The 16,250-nt window shown below is 36.1% G+C and overlaps 1 long non-coding RNA gene across 6 annotated transcripts; it reads right to left on the reverse strand.

Moving 5' to 3' along the window:
• Nucleotides 1–1,182: 1,182 nt before the first annotated feature.
• Nucleotides 1,183–16,159, reverse strand: LOC148159835 (uncharacterized). 6 transcript variants are annotated; one of them, XR_015762929.1, is made up of 7 exons: nucleotides 13,895–16,159; nucleotides 3,103–13,642; nucleotides 2,786–2,939; nucleotides 2,390–2,649; nucleotides 2,090–2,274; nucleotides 1,699–1,859; nucleotides 1,183–1,343 (listed from the first exon to the last, which is right to left on the reverse strand). It is a non-coding gene; the product is annotated as an uncharacterized LOC148159835 (long non-coding RNA). The 6 variants fall into 6 exon arrangements; XR_015762930.1 differs by having other exon boundaries at nucleotides 3,103–12,789; nucleotides 13,552–16,159; XR_015762928.1 differs by having other exon boundaries at nucleotides 3,103–11,723; nucleotides 12,686–16,159.
• Between the last annotated feature and the right edge of the window lie 91 nt (nucleotides 16,160–16,250).

A 16,250-nucleotide genomic window follows, 5' to 3' on the forward strand; every position in this document is an offset into this window, starting at 1 on the left:
CACACACTCCCCTTCTCCTGCTTTTACTAAGTCTATTATGGAGAATTAAAAGAGCAATAAACAGATCATTCTTCGTGAGCAGGGAGAAAAGTTCGTTGTACAAAGTCGGGTATGACTTTTTTTTTTTTTTTTTTTTCCAAACACCGGCTGATGCTGATGATCTCTGGATAGTTACTCGTATAGGAGTCAAATGATCACACTGACCACAATGGTGCTTTTGGAACATCACAAACCAAACTTATTATGAACGGATCCCGTTTGGTTACAGTTGAATTTAACGAAACCTCCTGCTGCTCCCCCGCCCGATGCGCAGCATGATCTCTGCTGACTCAGCAGCGGCTCTCTGAACCGACATGCAGACGGCGGCCGAGATCGCCTCTATGAGATCCTCAGGATGGAGCTTGGACTTAGTTTCCAGATGTAGTTAAACCATATCTTTATAAGAGCGTAAAGCTGCCAGGTTAAAAGCTTCAATACGCAGGGTGACGCTGATCAGTTGGATGGATAAAAAAGCCTGACATCATGACGCGTTGTAACACATTACTCCGGTAGTCTTTTTTATTTTTTTATTTTTTTTTAAGGATTTTTTTCGGCACTAGTTTATTTGACAACAACCTGACTGTAAGGGGGCAGAGAGAGCGGAGAGAGGCCTGGGCCCAGCGAATGGAGGACGGGAGTCGGACTCCTGATTACCGCGGGCTAAAGTCTCTGTATGCGGGACGCCGCGCTAACCACTGCGCCGCGCACGGTAGCCTAAGCTGAAATTTACAGTTTGTAATTATTAAATTATTTACATTTTTATACAATTTGAGCTTTCTGACGAACTCACCTAGTCCACCTTCTTTCATTTTCTGGGAAAAATCTGTTTAGTCATGTAATTGCGACTAGTCGACTGGCCCAGAAAAAAGTCAGTGCAGAGAAAAGAATCGACTAGTCGACTAATTGGTGCAACCCCTAGTAGGTTCCAGTATTTTTACTGTAAATTTAGTTTTACAATTGCATTCACTTTATGAGTAAGCTGCTGCAAAGAAAACTATAATGCTACTTTTTAAAGTACGGTCTTAGTTTTCCAATAGAATAGTAATACCTGACCCAATGTAGGCTTCTTAGAAGTGCTAAAATTGGTGCGGTTCTAAAATGCATAATCATAATTTCATATAACACAAAAGAGGATGCGATAAGTAACCTTCAGAACAGATGTTTTATTTAAAGGGATCACTATGCCTCAAACCAGATATATATTTCCAGTATATTCAAACATTCAAAACAAATCACACATGACCATTCCTCAGACAACTGGTAAAAAAATAGGCCTTCAAAGTCAAGATGTCGTTTCACCAACACTGGAATAAAAATTGAAGACTTTCAGTTTACAGCGACATACACTGGGTTTAACTTGGTGTATGTCTAAGTTTCTACAATCTTAAGAACATAAAAACACAGCTCTTAAAGAAACATCCATGCTTTGGGCATCACTAAGCAAATCAAAGAAAAACGACTTCCAAAATCAAAAATTTAACATGGTTGAAATAATGTGGAATTCTAGAATTAGCAGGGTTTTAAAATGTGAACTATTAATGGTTTTCAAGAGTCCAAGTGGCACTTACTTTATTAGATGCAAAGAAGACAATATAATTTAGATCCTAAATCATATGGAAACAGAAATATTTCGAAGAAAAGAAAAGGACAACAACTAACCTGAATAAGACGCCACTCAAAGTCCATCAAGTTCTTGATGAGGATGGAAACCTGCACATTCACTGTCTGTTTTTTCCTTTGAATGATCTTTCTTTTTTTTGGATACCATCTTCCCAGGACCGGCTTTTCTGCCCCTTTCTGGGTTAATCCCAATGAAGCAACTAAAAACACAATCAAAAATGGGAAAATTCCTGAGAATATAAATAGTGTGGCATTCTGAAGACAGCAGGTACAATATATAAATAAAGCTGTTTTTAATTATGTAATGAGAAAACATCACCAACTTTGTCAAATGTTAATCATAACTTGCTTTAAAACTTTAAAACCCATGTCATTATATGATTCTCATTGTAAAAAAAATATGTAAAAAAAAATATAGGAATGGTTTTACTTTTGAATGAACTCTTGGCTGTCTTGTCTTGGCTGCCTCATATTGATACTGGAGGTTGAAGATGTAGAAGATGGACAACACTTGTCCTGTCTGGAATGTTGGCTGGACCCTCTCAAAGATAAAATGGCCTTCAATGCTGACCATGCAGAAAACTGCTTGCCACAGGGACTGTAATAAACCAAGTCCTTAATTGGAAGAACATAAAACAAATCATCTTACTGATACAGTATGCAAATGATCATCATAATAGAGTGTCCACTCTGCCAGGTAAAATAAAAGCAAGGATATTAATTTCCTCACTTGTCATGCAAAACTCCCATCAATGTTGAAAACTGTAGGCTGGATTAATGTACCGAAGTTGTAGAGGAATTCGTGGTACTTTGCACTGAAGGTGAAGTGTGCTTTGAAAGTTCATCAAAAGCAGCCATGTGTATCATGGATGGTCTTGTGACTACTGATGGTGAAATGTCTTTGGTGCTGCTCTTGTTTTCACCAACATGCAGGAGGAATGGCTGTCCTGGTTCCACAGCAATGAGAAAGGCTTCAACACTGGCTTCAATCTTTGACAAAATGATAAGAAGATGAATAACAAAAATTATTAAATATATTTAGCAGCACAGCTACATTCAGTTAGCAAACAAAGCCAATGAGAAAGTGCTTCTACAAAGATGTATGATCATTAGAATAAAAATATACCTGCATATATCTGACAACATGTTCCACCGCTTGACATTAGCTGTTTTGGATTCTGCCACACACCTGAATTGTATCTCTCGGTGATTAACAGGCTTCTGCAGTACTTGATGGTCATGCAATCATTTGAATCAGCTATTCTTGAATAGAGGCACATCTAAAACATGCAGAGCAGGGGGGCGTGAGGACCGGAGATGAGAAATACTGACATAAAGCATAAAAATGTCCGAAATAATTACCATGAACACAACTCAGACATTAGGCATTATAGAAATTAGTCAGGTTATAGAAACATTCTGGACAGCATTTCTTCTGCCAACCTTGTCAGAAGAAATGTGTTGAAGTCATCTTAACAGACTTCAGTCACCAACATGTACTAATGAAGAGAAAAAAAAGAGGCAGCCAATATGTCATTATTTATTGTATGTATAGAGACAAAAATATTTTTGGCTTAGCTTTGATTGCATATTATGCCCTCTAAAGCTGAAAACTTCAAGGAAACAACTCTGCAGCTAAATAATGTTAACTGAAATGGCCTTCAGATTATTCTGACAGTTTTAATGTTCGCTGAACCACCCGACACCCCGTGCTACACCTGTTTGGCTAGCTTTAGCTGCTAATAAAAATAATAAACCAAGGGTGCTCATGTCCAGTCCTCGAGAGCTACCGTCGTGCAACCCCTAACCCTAACCCAACTTCGATCACACTCTCAAATTTCAATTCCCTACTAACACCTAAATCCGTTTTTAATAATCTTCATTGGTTTGCATATTTTCTACATCTAATCAAAACATGTTCAACCGTTTCTACAGCATCACACCAATTACATAAACCAGTAGGATGTTTCCCCATATTAAAAAGAGTTCCATTTAGGAAACTATGCCCGGTTCTTATTCTATTTATAATTATCTCCTCCCTCCTGTTTATTCCTTTGATCCTTGCTTCATCGACTGTATTTTGTATCCTATATAAATGTCTTCCATTTATTTCATTTTCCCACTTAGCTTCCCATATCTTCTTGCTTTCTTTCCAAATTATACTTTTGCCTTCAGATTTAGATAACTTTAATTGCATGTCAATATCATCTTTTTTAATCGTCTCCTTAGCCAACCTATCCGCTCTTTCATTGCCCATAATACCTACATGAGCAGGAGTCAAGAATAATATAACATTTTTATTTTGTTCACATATCCTATGATGAACAGCCATAATCTCATATAATATATTTTGATGATTATTTGTACGTCCCTTTCCGATACTCAACAATGCAGATAGTGAGTCACTACATGTTATTTTACTTATAATATCCTCCACCCATTCTAAAGCTAATAAAATAGCACATAATTCTACAACACATACACTCAAATAATTAGATGTTCTTTTTGAAATACTAATCTTTAATTCAGGAATCACTACGGCTTTACTGGTTGCTTCATTTTTGGGGTCTTTCGAACCATCCGTATAAATTTGCAAATAGTCATTATATTTATTCTGTATTTGATTATAAAATTCTTGGCAAATACCTATTGTATTTTTTTCTTAATATTTGTTAGTGATCTGTCTACATTAATATATTTCCATGTCCATGTAGGTCTCAAAGGCCACAATACAGTTGGACTAAATTCCTTATACATTAAATATTTTCGCTCTATCATCCCCAACCTACCCAAAACTTTCAATTTGTTTCTTTCCTCTTTCCCAATACTTTTCTAATACTTTCTTAACCAGGTGATCTTCATTATGTCCTTTTAAACTTATCCAATAATTGACCATTAGCTGCTGCCTTCTGATGCATAATGGCATTTCTCCTACCTCTACTTGTAAAGCACATATTGGCATTGATTTAACTGCCCCTAAACAAATTCTCATTGCTCTAGCTTGGATACATGTATTCTTAATATTTGTAATACTATGAATAAGTTTCTTAAAACCCATACGAAGGGACGAAGAAAAACACAGCTACCTTGGGTATCGGATGACTATGTTTTAAAATCTTTTCTTAAAAATAAAAGGACCACAGATTGGCTGCTTTTTAAAAGTTTGAGGAACAGAGTACTCAAAGAAATGTACAAATCTAAAGCTAAATATTACACAAATGTCTTATCAAAAACTGGAGGGAATGGTAAGACGATCTGGAAACAACTAAACAGTTTACTGAATCCCAATGCACACACTAAACATAAATATGAACTTGCAATAGAAGGAAAAACTATAACTGCTCCTGCTAAGCTAGCGACAATGTTTAATGATTATTTCCTCTCTTCAGTTAAGGACTTGGCATCAAAGTTTCTGCCAGCTCCAATGGAAACACACGGTACAAAACCGACCAATAACTGTTCTGATATCTTTGAGATTAAGGAAATTCATTACTCTGATGTTCAAAATGCCATTGATAGTTTAAGTAACTCTCACGCAAAGGATATGTATAATTTAGACGCTATGTTTTTAAAGAAATATAGTAACATTTTAGTAGAACCTTTAACTCATATAGTTAACATTTCCATTAGAACAGGGCAATTTCCCGATGCATGGAAAAAATGTTTGGTGAAACCGATTTTTAAATCAGGAAGTCGACATGAAATCAGCAACTACAGGCCAATAAGTCTGGTTCCGGTCATGTTAAAAGTGCTGGAGAAAATTATTTTGGAACAACTAATACTGCATTTAGAAAGTAATAATCTTCTGCAGCCGCTTCAGTTTGGTTTCAGACGTCAACATTCTACAGAGACCGCTGTAAGTTTGTTGCTTGGAAAGGTTAAGCAATCACTTGACAAGGGACAAATTACTGGTGCAGTTTTTCATGATTTGAAAAAGGCCTTTAATACGGTGAGTCACAATTTACTGATCTCAAGGCTTTCATCATTTAATTTCTCAAAACGGTCATTGTCTTGGTTTAAATCATATTTGGAAGATTGTGAACAATGTGTTGTCATTAATAACAGCAAATCTGTCTTCTGTAAAATTGTCACAGGGATTTCACAAGGAACCATCTTAGGTCCGGTCCTTTTCAGTTTATATGTTAATAGTCTTCCTGAAATTTGTCCTGAAGTCAATCTGCAAATGTATGCTTGTGACATCACAATAAAATAAAGTATCTTTATAAAAAAAAAAAAAAAAAAAAAATGTAACCTCCGAGAATAAAACATAGGTTAATAAAATACACATAATTTTTGTTGTATTTATATGTACGCAAGGATGTCTTGTATGTATGTATTTTATGTGTGAAAGTCCACGAAGTAAAAATATATCTGGGTCACAACTTTACCGGAACGGTTAAAAGGAACAGAGGACACTTGATTGAAAAGAAAGGGGTGTGGCAGCACGCTGGAAGAGGACGCCGAGCGACGGACCGGGGAGCTCGCATGATTAGCCCGGAGATACCGGATTGTTGGACTAAAAGCGTGGCCAGTTAAACTACCAAAGGAATCGAAACTCTTCTGGAGGCAAGGTAAAGCCACACGGAGCGATTACCGGACCCGCTGCGCTCGCGATCCAGGCCTGATAAAGGGAACCGCCCGGGTACACAAACGCTGACCCGGTGAGACCCTTCCATATTCTTTTTTTTTTTCTTTAATGTATTTTTGTGTGCACGAAGACTGATAAATATTTTTGGGCCCCAACGTTGTTTTTTTTTTTGCGAGGACGGAACTTTATTTTGGGTCGCCTAATTATGGACTTTTTGATGGACTATTATTATTATTGATGAAATATTTCTGTTTGTTTTGATTCAAAGACTGGGTTATGGATTTGAATGTGTGGTTGTTTAATTATAAAAAACTAAAGAATGATTGACATAATTCATTGATTCCAGGAAACAGATGATTGGTTATTAAATGTAGCGGTGACGTGAGCTGACGTGTCTTATCCTTCTTTTTGTTTCAATTAAATCACTTTTCTAGCTTTGATTAGGGAAAGCAGCGGTCATACTTATTTCTAAATTTGTATAAAAGAACAAGTCAAAGAACTCTCTTGTGCGTGTACATTTCTAGTTTATACTAAGATTTGTTACATGCTGATGACACCGTTGTTTATACATCGGAGCAAAGTGGTATTGTTGTTAGTGAAAAACTTCAGAACAGTCTGCAGAAATTATCAACATGGCTAAAGGATTCTTGCTTAACTCTCAATACAACAAAAACAAAGTGTATTTGTTTTTCAATTAAGAAAACATCATTACAGTCCTTGAATATTCAGATCAATGGGGACCCTATTGAACAAGTATCACAAGAGAAATATTTAGGAATAATTCTGGATGCTCAGTTAAAATTTAGGAGTCATGTTGATAAAATCTGCAAAACTGTTAGATCGAATATAAATTGTTTTAAAATTATTAGACATTGTTTGACACTTCACTGTGCAGAGATATTTTTAAATTCACTGATCCTCTCACATTTTACCTACGGAGCTACTGTCTGGTCTCAGACTAATCAAACTATACTCAAGCCACTAGCAAGTCTGTATAATCGGGCCTTAAAGGTTTTATATCAAAAGCCGATTAGATTCCATCACTGTCACATTTTGGTTAAATTTGGCATTTTGGATTTTACAAATTTTCTAAATTATAATGTTTTAAAATTGATTTTTAAGTGTTTAAATGGACTTGCACCAACACTACTAAGCGATTGTATACAGAGACTGCAGGGCAACAGGAGATCTACCAGAGCAGCTTTGGATGGAAATTGTAAGGTTCCCTTTCGAAGAACCACCTTTGCTCAAAGTGCTCTGTCTATGAGAGGATCTACAACTTGGAACTCACTTCCTGTTTATTTAAAGTCTGTAACCAGTTTTAGAATGTTCAAAAATCAAACAAAACTCTGGTTATGTCAAAAACAGACCTGTTTTTTGATGTTTTACATATTGCTGTTTGTATATATTATGTTGTGCTATTTTAACTGATTATCATTTCAATTTTTAGAGTTACTTTTTAAAAGCCCATCTAAGGACAAGTGCTGCGAATTAGCTGTTGCTATTGCACCATGATGCAAACATGGAACTGCTGTTTTATTCAGTTTGTCTATGTGTGTCCGTCCCTATCAAATAAACATTTAAATTAAATTAAATAACATCTAACTTTTTTAACCTAGTTTTAGCTGCTGAACTATACACCACACTCCCATAATCTATTCTTGATTTAATTAGTGACACATAAATATTTTTTAGGGAATCAAAACTTGCACCCCATGTCAATCCTGCTAAACACCTCATAATGTTTAAAACCTTTTTACTTTTCTCCATAATATGTTCTATGTGATTTCCCCAAGTTAGTTTCTTATCAAAAACTACTCCCAAAAACCGAAAACAATCAACCCTATCTAACTCTTTCCCATATAAATACAACTTTTTATCAACCCCCATTTTTTTATTTGTAAAAAACATTGCTTTTGTCTTTTCAATTGAAAATTTAAAGCCCCACTTTACCCCCCACTTGCCCACTTTATCTATACCTTCCTGAAGTTTAACAATAAGATGTTTCACATTTCTTCCCCTTTTCCATAACGCTCCATCATCAGCAAAAAGTGACTTACCAAAACTGATGGATAATTCTTTAAAAATGTTGTTAATCATAACTGAAAATAATGTTAGACTTACCACACTTCCTTGAGGGGTTCCATTTTCTATTTTACATAATTTCGAAACATGATATTCAATTTTAACTTGAATATTTCTATCACATAAAAAATCCCATATCCAATTAAACATATTACCTCCTATACCTATCTGATGTAATTTAATCATTAACCCTTCCCTGCATAGCATATCTGATGCTTTCTCTACATCAAAAAACACAGCAACAACAGTTTCCTTATTAATCTGAGATTTTCTAATATCATCCTCTAAACATAAAATAGGATCCATTGTTCCTCTCCCTTTACAAAAGCCACTCTGATAAGGATTATTGTATCAATCTCTCATTCACCATCCTTTCCATCAGTTTACACATATTAGATGTTAAAGCAATCGGTCTGTAATTTCCAGGATTACTATGATCTTTCCCAAGTTTCTTTAGCGGATTAACAATAGCTTCTTTCCATTTACAAGGCAGTCTCCCCTCCTTCCAAATCTTATTGTACAAAATTAATTTATTTGAAACTTCACTCACATGTCACCTTTAAACCAATTTAAATGCTTTATTTCTTTCTCTAACTGCTTTTCTACACTCATCATTCCACCATGGAACCAACTTTCTCCTATTTTTCCCTGATTTTGGAATAGACTCCTCAGCAGCAGCTAAAATACAGTGACTGATCTCTTGGTTCATACTTTCAATATTCTGATCATTTTGAACATTTAAAATCTTGCTATCACATAAGTTATAAAATTTCTCCCAATTTGCTTTCCCAAATATCCACTTTCCTCCTATCATTTAAGTACTATGCACCTGGCCCATCCTTATTTTGCTGATTATAATGTAATGATCACTACCAAACGACTTATTTTAACTTGCCAATCACATAGTGGAGCTAAACAGCTAGAAACAAATGTCAAATCTAATACAGATTCCTTACCTGAATTAATATAAATTCTTGTCTTCTTGCCATTATTCAAGCATACCAGATTATTACCATCTAGAAAATCTTCTAAAAGTTTACCATTATAATCTACTTTTCCACTACCCCATAATGAATGATGTGCATTAAAATCTCCACACCAAATAACATTTCCTTTCATATCTATCTCTTCAAGTTTACTTAATTCAAGCTTTTTACAAGGATTATAAAAATTTATAATCAACATTACATTCTCTTCCACCCATATTTCAGTTGCAACATACTCCAAATCTCCTTTCCTTCCAATAATTTTATACGGAATACCTTCCTTAATCAGAGAAAGACGCCCTCCCCCATTTCCTTCTTCTCTATCATATCTAACTGCAATATATCCATCTATTTTGAAATCCAAAAAAGGCCTCAACCAAGTTTCCTGTATACAAATTATATCATGTTTTCCTTTAAATTCATAAATAAACTGTTTAAAATCTTGCCCATTTGACAAAAGACTCCTGTAAGATTGAAACTATCCTTCTTGATTTCCTTGACTACACAGCTCTCCCCTTATGTCTTCCCACCGAATATTCTTCAAGTCTAAGCTATGGCATTGCTGCCTTAACAATAATCTGAATCCTTTCCGTTTTTGATTTCACATCTGATGTTGCATTTATAACTCCTGCAATAAAAGTCACCATTTTCTTTTTTTTCCTCTTCTATTTTCTTTTCAACCAATTTCCATAATTTTTGAGATTACTTGCTTTTCTCCTGTCAGAGATTTCCCATCTTGTTTCTCTTTTCCAACTACTTTACATGCTTCTGCATGTTATTTTCTGCGCAACTTTCGTTTTCTGTATAATTGTCGTTTCATTACTTCGCATCCCGAAAAAGCAACACTATGCAACACTCCACAGCTACAGCACTTTGGTTTAACTCCAACTCCACATTTTCCACATTCATGGTCTCCAGAACATCAGGCACATCTCCTTTTTCCTTTACACATTTTTGCAATATGGCCAAATTTCTGACAGTTGAAACACCTAACTGGTTTGGGCACATATTCCCTGACACTAAATCTGATCAAGCCAAAGAAAACCTCCTTTGGCATTTCTTTTGTTTCAAACTCCAACAACACAGTTTCTGTTTCAACCTTCTCTGTACCCCTTGTCAATCTCTGTGCTGCTTTTATTTCCTTGTTTCTTTCTTTCAAATTCCCAACTAAGTCCTTCATGTTTACACTTAACGGCACTCCTGTGATAATTCCTTTTCTTTCTTCGTTTCTTTTATCACCCACTTTAACAACTGCTCTGACTTTGACTTTACACACCCATCCAAGCTTTTTTGCCTTTTCAACTTGCACTTCCGAATTACATCCAATCAAAAGATTTTCGTCTCTCAGTATTTTAGCATGTTTAATTTCTCCAACATGTGTTTTAAGTGCCTTTGTTAGCTTAACTGGATCTATCTTCTTGACTCCTTCTTCATCAAATCTTATTATAATATTCAGGTTTTGTCTTTTTGGTGATTCTGCTCCTTCCTCCATTCCTTCATTATTGGTGTCTTCAGTACTTTCCTCATTTCCTTTTTTCCTCTTTCTTTCAGCAGTTCGCTGCTTCTTTCCACTCTTCCCCACCAATTCCCACTCTTTTTCTTCATTCTGACCACTCCTTCCTTCCTCATCACTACAATCAATACTATTATCACTTCTTTCTAAATCCAACGTTGTCATGTTCCGATTTAAGTCGCATTTATCACCAAAAGTTCAGTTCAGTTCCAAAATTCCTGTCTTCGTGCTCAAGTCCTCTTCCTCGTCCGCCGTCTTCCGCGTTTCAAATCTCCTCTGAACAGACCTGCTAACCAGCCTTTCATTTGATTCAGGTGTGTTGGAGCAGGGAAGCATCTGAAAGTTGCAGTTCTTGTTAGTTTTACTGGCAATTGGCGACAAACTGTTAGTAGCATTACCACCACTTACTGGCAGGGCCGTGCAGAGACCACTAAAGGGCCAGGTGCTCAAAAAAAAGGGCCCATCTAACCACATTCTAGGACAGAATATTAACAAAGCCACACAGCTTTCAGAGTTTAATAAACAATGATAAATTACGAAATTGTGAGATATACAATCAAAGCTAATAAAAATCTCTATATAAAGGATACAACTATGCATATGTAAGATATTTTATTAGTAATTTCTTTCTGCAGGTCTATTTGGTCTATTTTGTTATAGGAAAGTATTGCAATATTCAAACCCGCAATTTAGCAAGGTATGTAAATTAGAGCTAGACCACCAGACGTATTTCGTCTTTACAGAATTACACTATTAAAAATATAAACAAGGGCAAAATGCAACCTTTTAATGTACTGTGATCTATAAAAAAAAAGCCTGTTTGCTACACTTGCAGTGGAGATGAAGATGGTCCATTCAGGAAAGCAGAGCTGCATCAAACTTTAATGTGGAACTGCAGAAAAACGAAAAAAAAAAAAGCAAAAATTTAATTGTTAATGCATGTCACCATGAGAAAAGCCTACTGAGTTTTGCTTAAAAAAACTGTTTTAAAAATTAAAATCACACATTTTTGTCTCATGAAGTGAAAAAATTATTTGCAAAACAAACTTATTTGCGCTTGTCATAAATCTTTTCTTGCTATTCTAAGTTTTTGTTTGTGATTCAAAGTTTTGCTTGTGATTCTCACATGACGTCGTGGGCTGGACCCAAAATCACAACAAAAGATTTCTGAGTGCAAATAAAAGTTTGTTTGGCAAAAAACGTTTTAAGTTCACGAGACAAAAGTGAGTTATTTAATTTAGAAAAAAGTTTTTTTTAAACAAAACTTTTTGTTTTTTAAAAAGAAATCATTACAATTCCAAAAGTTTTGATTACAATTTTATTTTACTTAAGTGAAGTTAGTTTATTATTTTTTCATTGAATAATTGGGAATAAAAATTAACGTCATACTCTGAGAACCAGACCCTAAACTTACTTAAAGTCTGAATTGAGTTGTTCCCCTTCATTAATGACACACTTTTATTACATACATTATATCCATCATGGTAGATCTGGGTGAGTTATTTTTAATTCTACAAGAATAACCTTGTTGGACTTTTATTTAAGTGCTATTCTCCTTCGAGATGCATTTACCTAACGCTAGAAATAAATGCAATGTACATTATGCAGCAAAAGAAATTAGAAGATCGGACATATATCCATTATGGAGATGATAGATTTTGGACAGGCGATGTTTCCCTATTGCAATACTGAAGAATGACTGCTATCATTAACGATACAGGGAAGAAATTTTTTTATTATCTTGCTTTGCTAGCAAAGTCGTTAGCTAGCAGCTAGCTAATAGCACATCAACAACAGCCTACTGTCTGTATGATAAAAATACTGAATCGACAGATAAGAACAGTTTTTCCTCACCTGGCTGTCTCCTCCCACTCAGTAGTTCTTCAGAGAAAGGCAGACAGAGGCCTGTCAGTGTCTGTTGTATTTCATTACCTCTCTGCTTAAACCGCTACTCCGTGCTGAAGCAGAAACGATACATCGATCAAAGAGGTTTTCCGTTATCTGACAAGTAGCAAGTCTACTCCACTTTATTCACCAAAAACTTTATTTTAATTCACCAAAAACTGTTCTGTAATCTGGAACGTTCGCTACGTTGAGCTCCAGTTAGCTGCCTTATCTCACTGTGCGAGAGGCAACTGCGTCATGCGTTACAGGCAAAAGGTCAAAGGTAACAAGGTGACCGGAGGGCTTATTATGTTGTACAAAACAAAACCCCCAACAAAAACCAAATAATTTTAGTACATGTCATTATGTGTCAGAAGAGGGCTTAGGAAATAATACAAAAAGAAAAAAGAAAAAAATTGACCAAAAGAGCATTTGGGGGCAAGGAGCAAAAGGGGCAGGTGCTCAAGTACCCCTAACCCCCCCTCTGCACGTGTCTGCTTACTGGTATGGAGTGTGGTTCGAGCAAACACCATCTCTTTAGGGAAACTGACAAACCTATCTTAGAATTTGACTAAACAAGTTTTTAATTAACACTGTATTTTTAACATTCAACACCAACACTAGAAATCTTTTGATCAATAATCTTTTGATTATGCTCTGCAGATTTTGATTCATTCCCTAAAAGATTTATTATAGAAAGTATTTTTTTTCTTTCCATTAATACTGAATCTAATTTCTGGTTCTCTAAAAAGCAAATTCAAGTAAAATGTCTTGTGTGACCAGTGTATACTATTAGTGTTCTTTACTGATAACCTAGGCTTATACAGTCGGTTAACCTTGATGTGTTCTGCGTTGTGTTCAGTTGAAGAAGGGAGTCAGACCACTGGAGTTGCTGGTTGATCTTTCATGCAGGTTGCTGGCAGAGGCCTGCACAAATAGAAATAAAAATGCCCCTTAACATGCAGCTCTTCCATTCACAGGAGTCGGAATTCCCCTCTCTCAGGAAGCCTAGTGCCAACTGAGTGTAGTACAGTACTATTGTTCCCAGAAATAAATCCACAATAATACAAAAAAAAATAATAAAAATAAAGAAATAAGATAATTGAATAACCCAGATGTTTTCTGTACTTAATACAACCAGCTTAAACATTGTAGAACAAAAGAACCAAACACACATACCTGCACAAATAGAAATAAAAATGCCCTTTAATATGCAGCTCTTCCGTTCACAAGTCGGAATTCCCCTAGCAGATAAGCACATGGAGAAACCCTGTGAGTAACTAATAACAATATCTGCTCTAACATTTACGAAAAATGTTCTGAACTTTTTAAAAACAATACTCCTCTGTATGTATTAAAACAAATAAACATTCACAGCTGCATGTACTTACAATTATTTTATATATTTCATAAAATGCGAGCTTAACCAAAACCAAAGACAATTTCCTACCTCTTCTCAGGCAGCCTAGCGCCAACTGAGAGTAGTACAATACTGATGTCATAAGACACTCTCTTAAAGTGACAGTACAGGTACTAATGTTTACCAAAATAAATAAAATAATACAATTCTTAAAATATAACAAAAAAAAAGGATTCTTCAGTGTTATTCAGGATTTGGTGAAATTTCAAAAATTATAATGATAAAAAATAAAAGAACATTTTCTAAACTTGTTACACTAGGAAAAAAACTGTATTGTACAATCATTTTACGGTAGTTCACTGCCAGTCCTCAGTCTAGATTGTGACAACAGAAGAAGACATCAATTTAAGAATATTCTACCGTATTTTCTAATAACAGTATGTTACTGCTAGAATTCAGCTGTAAATTTACAGCCATTTCTTTATAGAAATGGCTGTAAATTTCCCTCCTCCATGACTCTCCCATTCAGCTCCTTCAGACTATCAAGCAGCAATTAGCAAACACCTGGTGGACCTGCGCATCTGCTGAGCTCTTCATAGAAGCTATTTGTCAGAGTTGACACCTATTAAACACAGCAAATAACACAGGAAAGACGAGAGAAAGTTAGATTCTTAATACTCGCGAGGAGAACAGGCAGAGATGTGCTTTCAGTTACAAATCTCCTACCGCTCTGAAGCACATTTGCCTGCCCCTCTCTTTTTATTGTCTTTAGGATCCTTAATCACAGAGAGCGCTGTAACTCTAAAGGGAGGGGGAAAACACTTCATCACACAGTCACAGCGCCAAGATTATCACTAACTAACACAATCTATCTCGCACTAGCTTATCTAGTTCCTGACCCAGGATCAGACAGGACAAGTTGTGAATCTTCTCGGCGATGGTTTTATAACTATCTAAGAGGTCAAAGCAGGGCGTTCTGTGAAGAGCTGTTGTCACTGCTCTTCTTCAGAGAGGCCTCCTCTGAGGAAGGAAGCAGAGTGGTTAACAATATAGAAACATTTCTAAAAACGTATGACTAAACTAAATAAGTAAGACTACATAAACTAAGAACATAATAAATATATAACAAATAGTTGATAATAATACAATTTACCTAACATTCCCCCCTGTTTATCAAATATTTGTTTTAAGTCTCACAGCCTTTATAAACAGCCACTTCAAACGATTTTCAGCCGGGAGTTCATTTTTTAAGAACGCAAATATTTTTACTCTCAAGGGTTGTATTCAGTTCAAAAACTAGGATCTAAATACATGTGAGGGGAATCCTCAGCAGAGGATTCTGTGTCAGACTCAGCATGTTTTATGAACAAAGGATACATCTGTGCCATCCGGTCCTCCATGGGCAAAACTGCTGTGGTGATGATACGGTTAAACAAAGAACGCAGGCAAAAAGTACAACGGCATTCACACAAGGTTAGAATGGCAGCAAAGACTGCCACTGATACCAAAGCAGAGGACACAAGGGTTTGGTACCTTCCAACAACCTCCAACCATGCATCCCACATAGAGGTGTTTGCTCCAGAGGCTTCCTTTATTTTGCCATTCAGGGTTCGGTGCCCTGTAATGGCCTCCGCCAGGCTCCCATCGGCTGCTGCGTTGGTTGGTAGGTATATACAACATCTTTCTCCAAAGATAACACACACCCACCCTTTTCTCAGCTAGCAACATGTCAAGAGCTATACCGTTTTGGAAAGCCATCAGTGAAGTAGCGGCCAGCTGCTCATGAACCGCCTCGAACTCAGCCTGTGTCCAGTTACCTAGTTTGGCACGTTGTAATGAATGAAATTGATCCCGTCTACGCCCTTGTTTACAGTACACCACCAACAAATTGTAGATTCAAAACCTGATCGGTCAAAATTGGTGAGGGGCTCAGATGGCATGGATGTATGTAGACTCATTACGTTCCCATGACAGCTCTCGTTTCTGGAAATGGTAAGACAGAACATGTGTTAGATCGGTTTCTGACATAGGATAAACAAATACAGGCAATAAAGAAACTGGAGCACAGAAACCCATAACCTTTCAGGGCAACTTATCAAAAAGCCTGTCATCATCGCTCCACCACCAGACATCTGCACGAGAGACAAGGTTAAAATCATTGTTTACAGAGAAGAT

The sequence above is a fragment of the Poecilia mexicana genome, unplaced genomic scaffold, assembly GCF_051168715.1.
Source record: "Poecilia mexicana isolate PSO_F unplaced genomic scaffold, ASM5116871v1 scaffold_5, whole genome shotgun sequence".
NCBI classification, from domain to species: domain Eukaryota; kingdom Metazoa; phylum Chordata; class Actinopteri; order Cyprinodontiformes; family Poeciliidae; genus Poecilia; species Poecilia mexicana.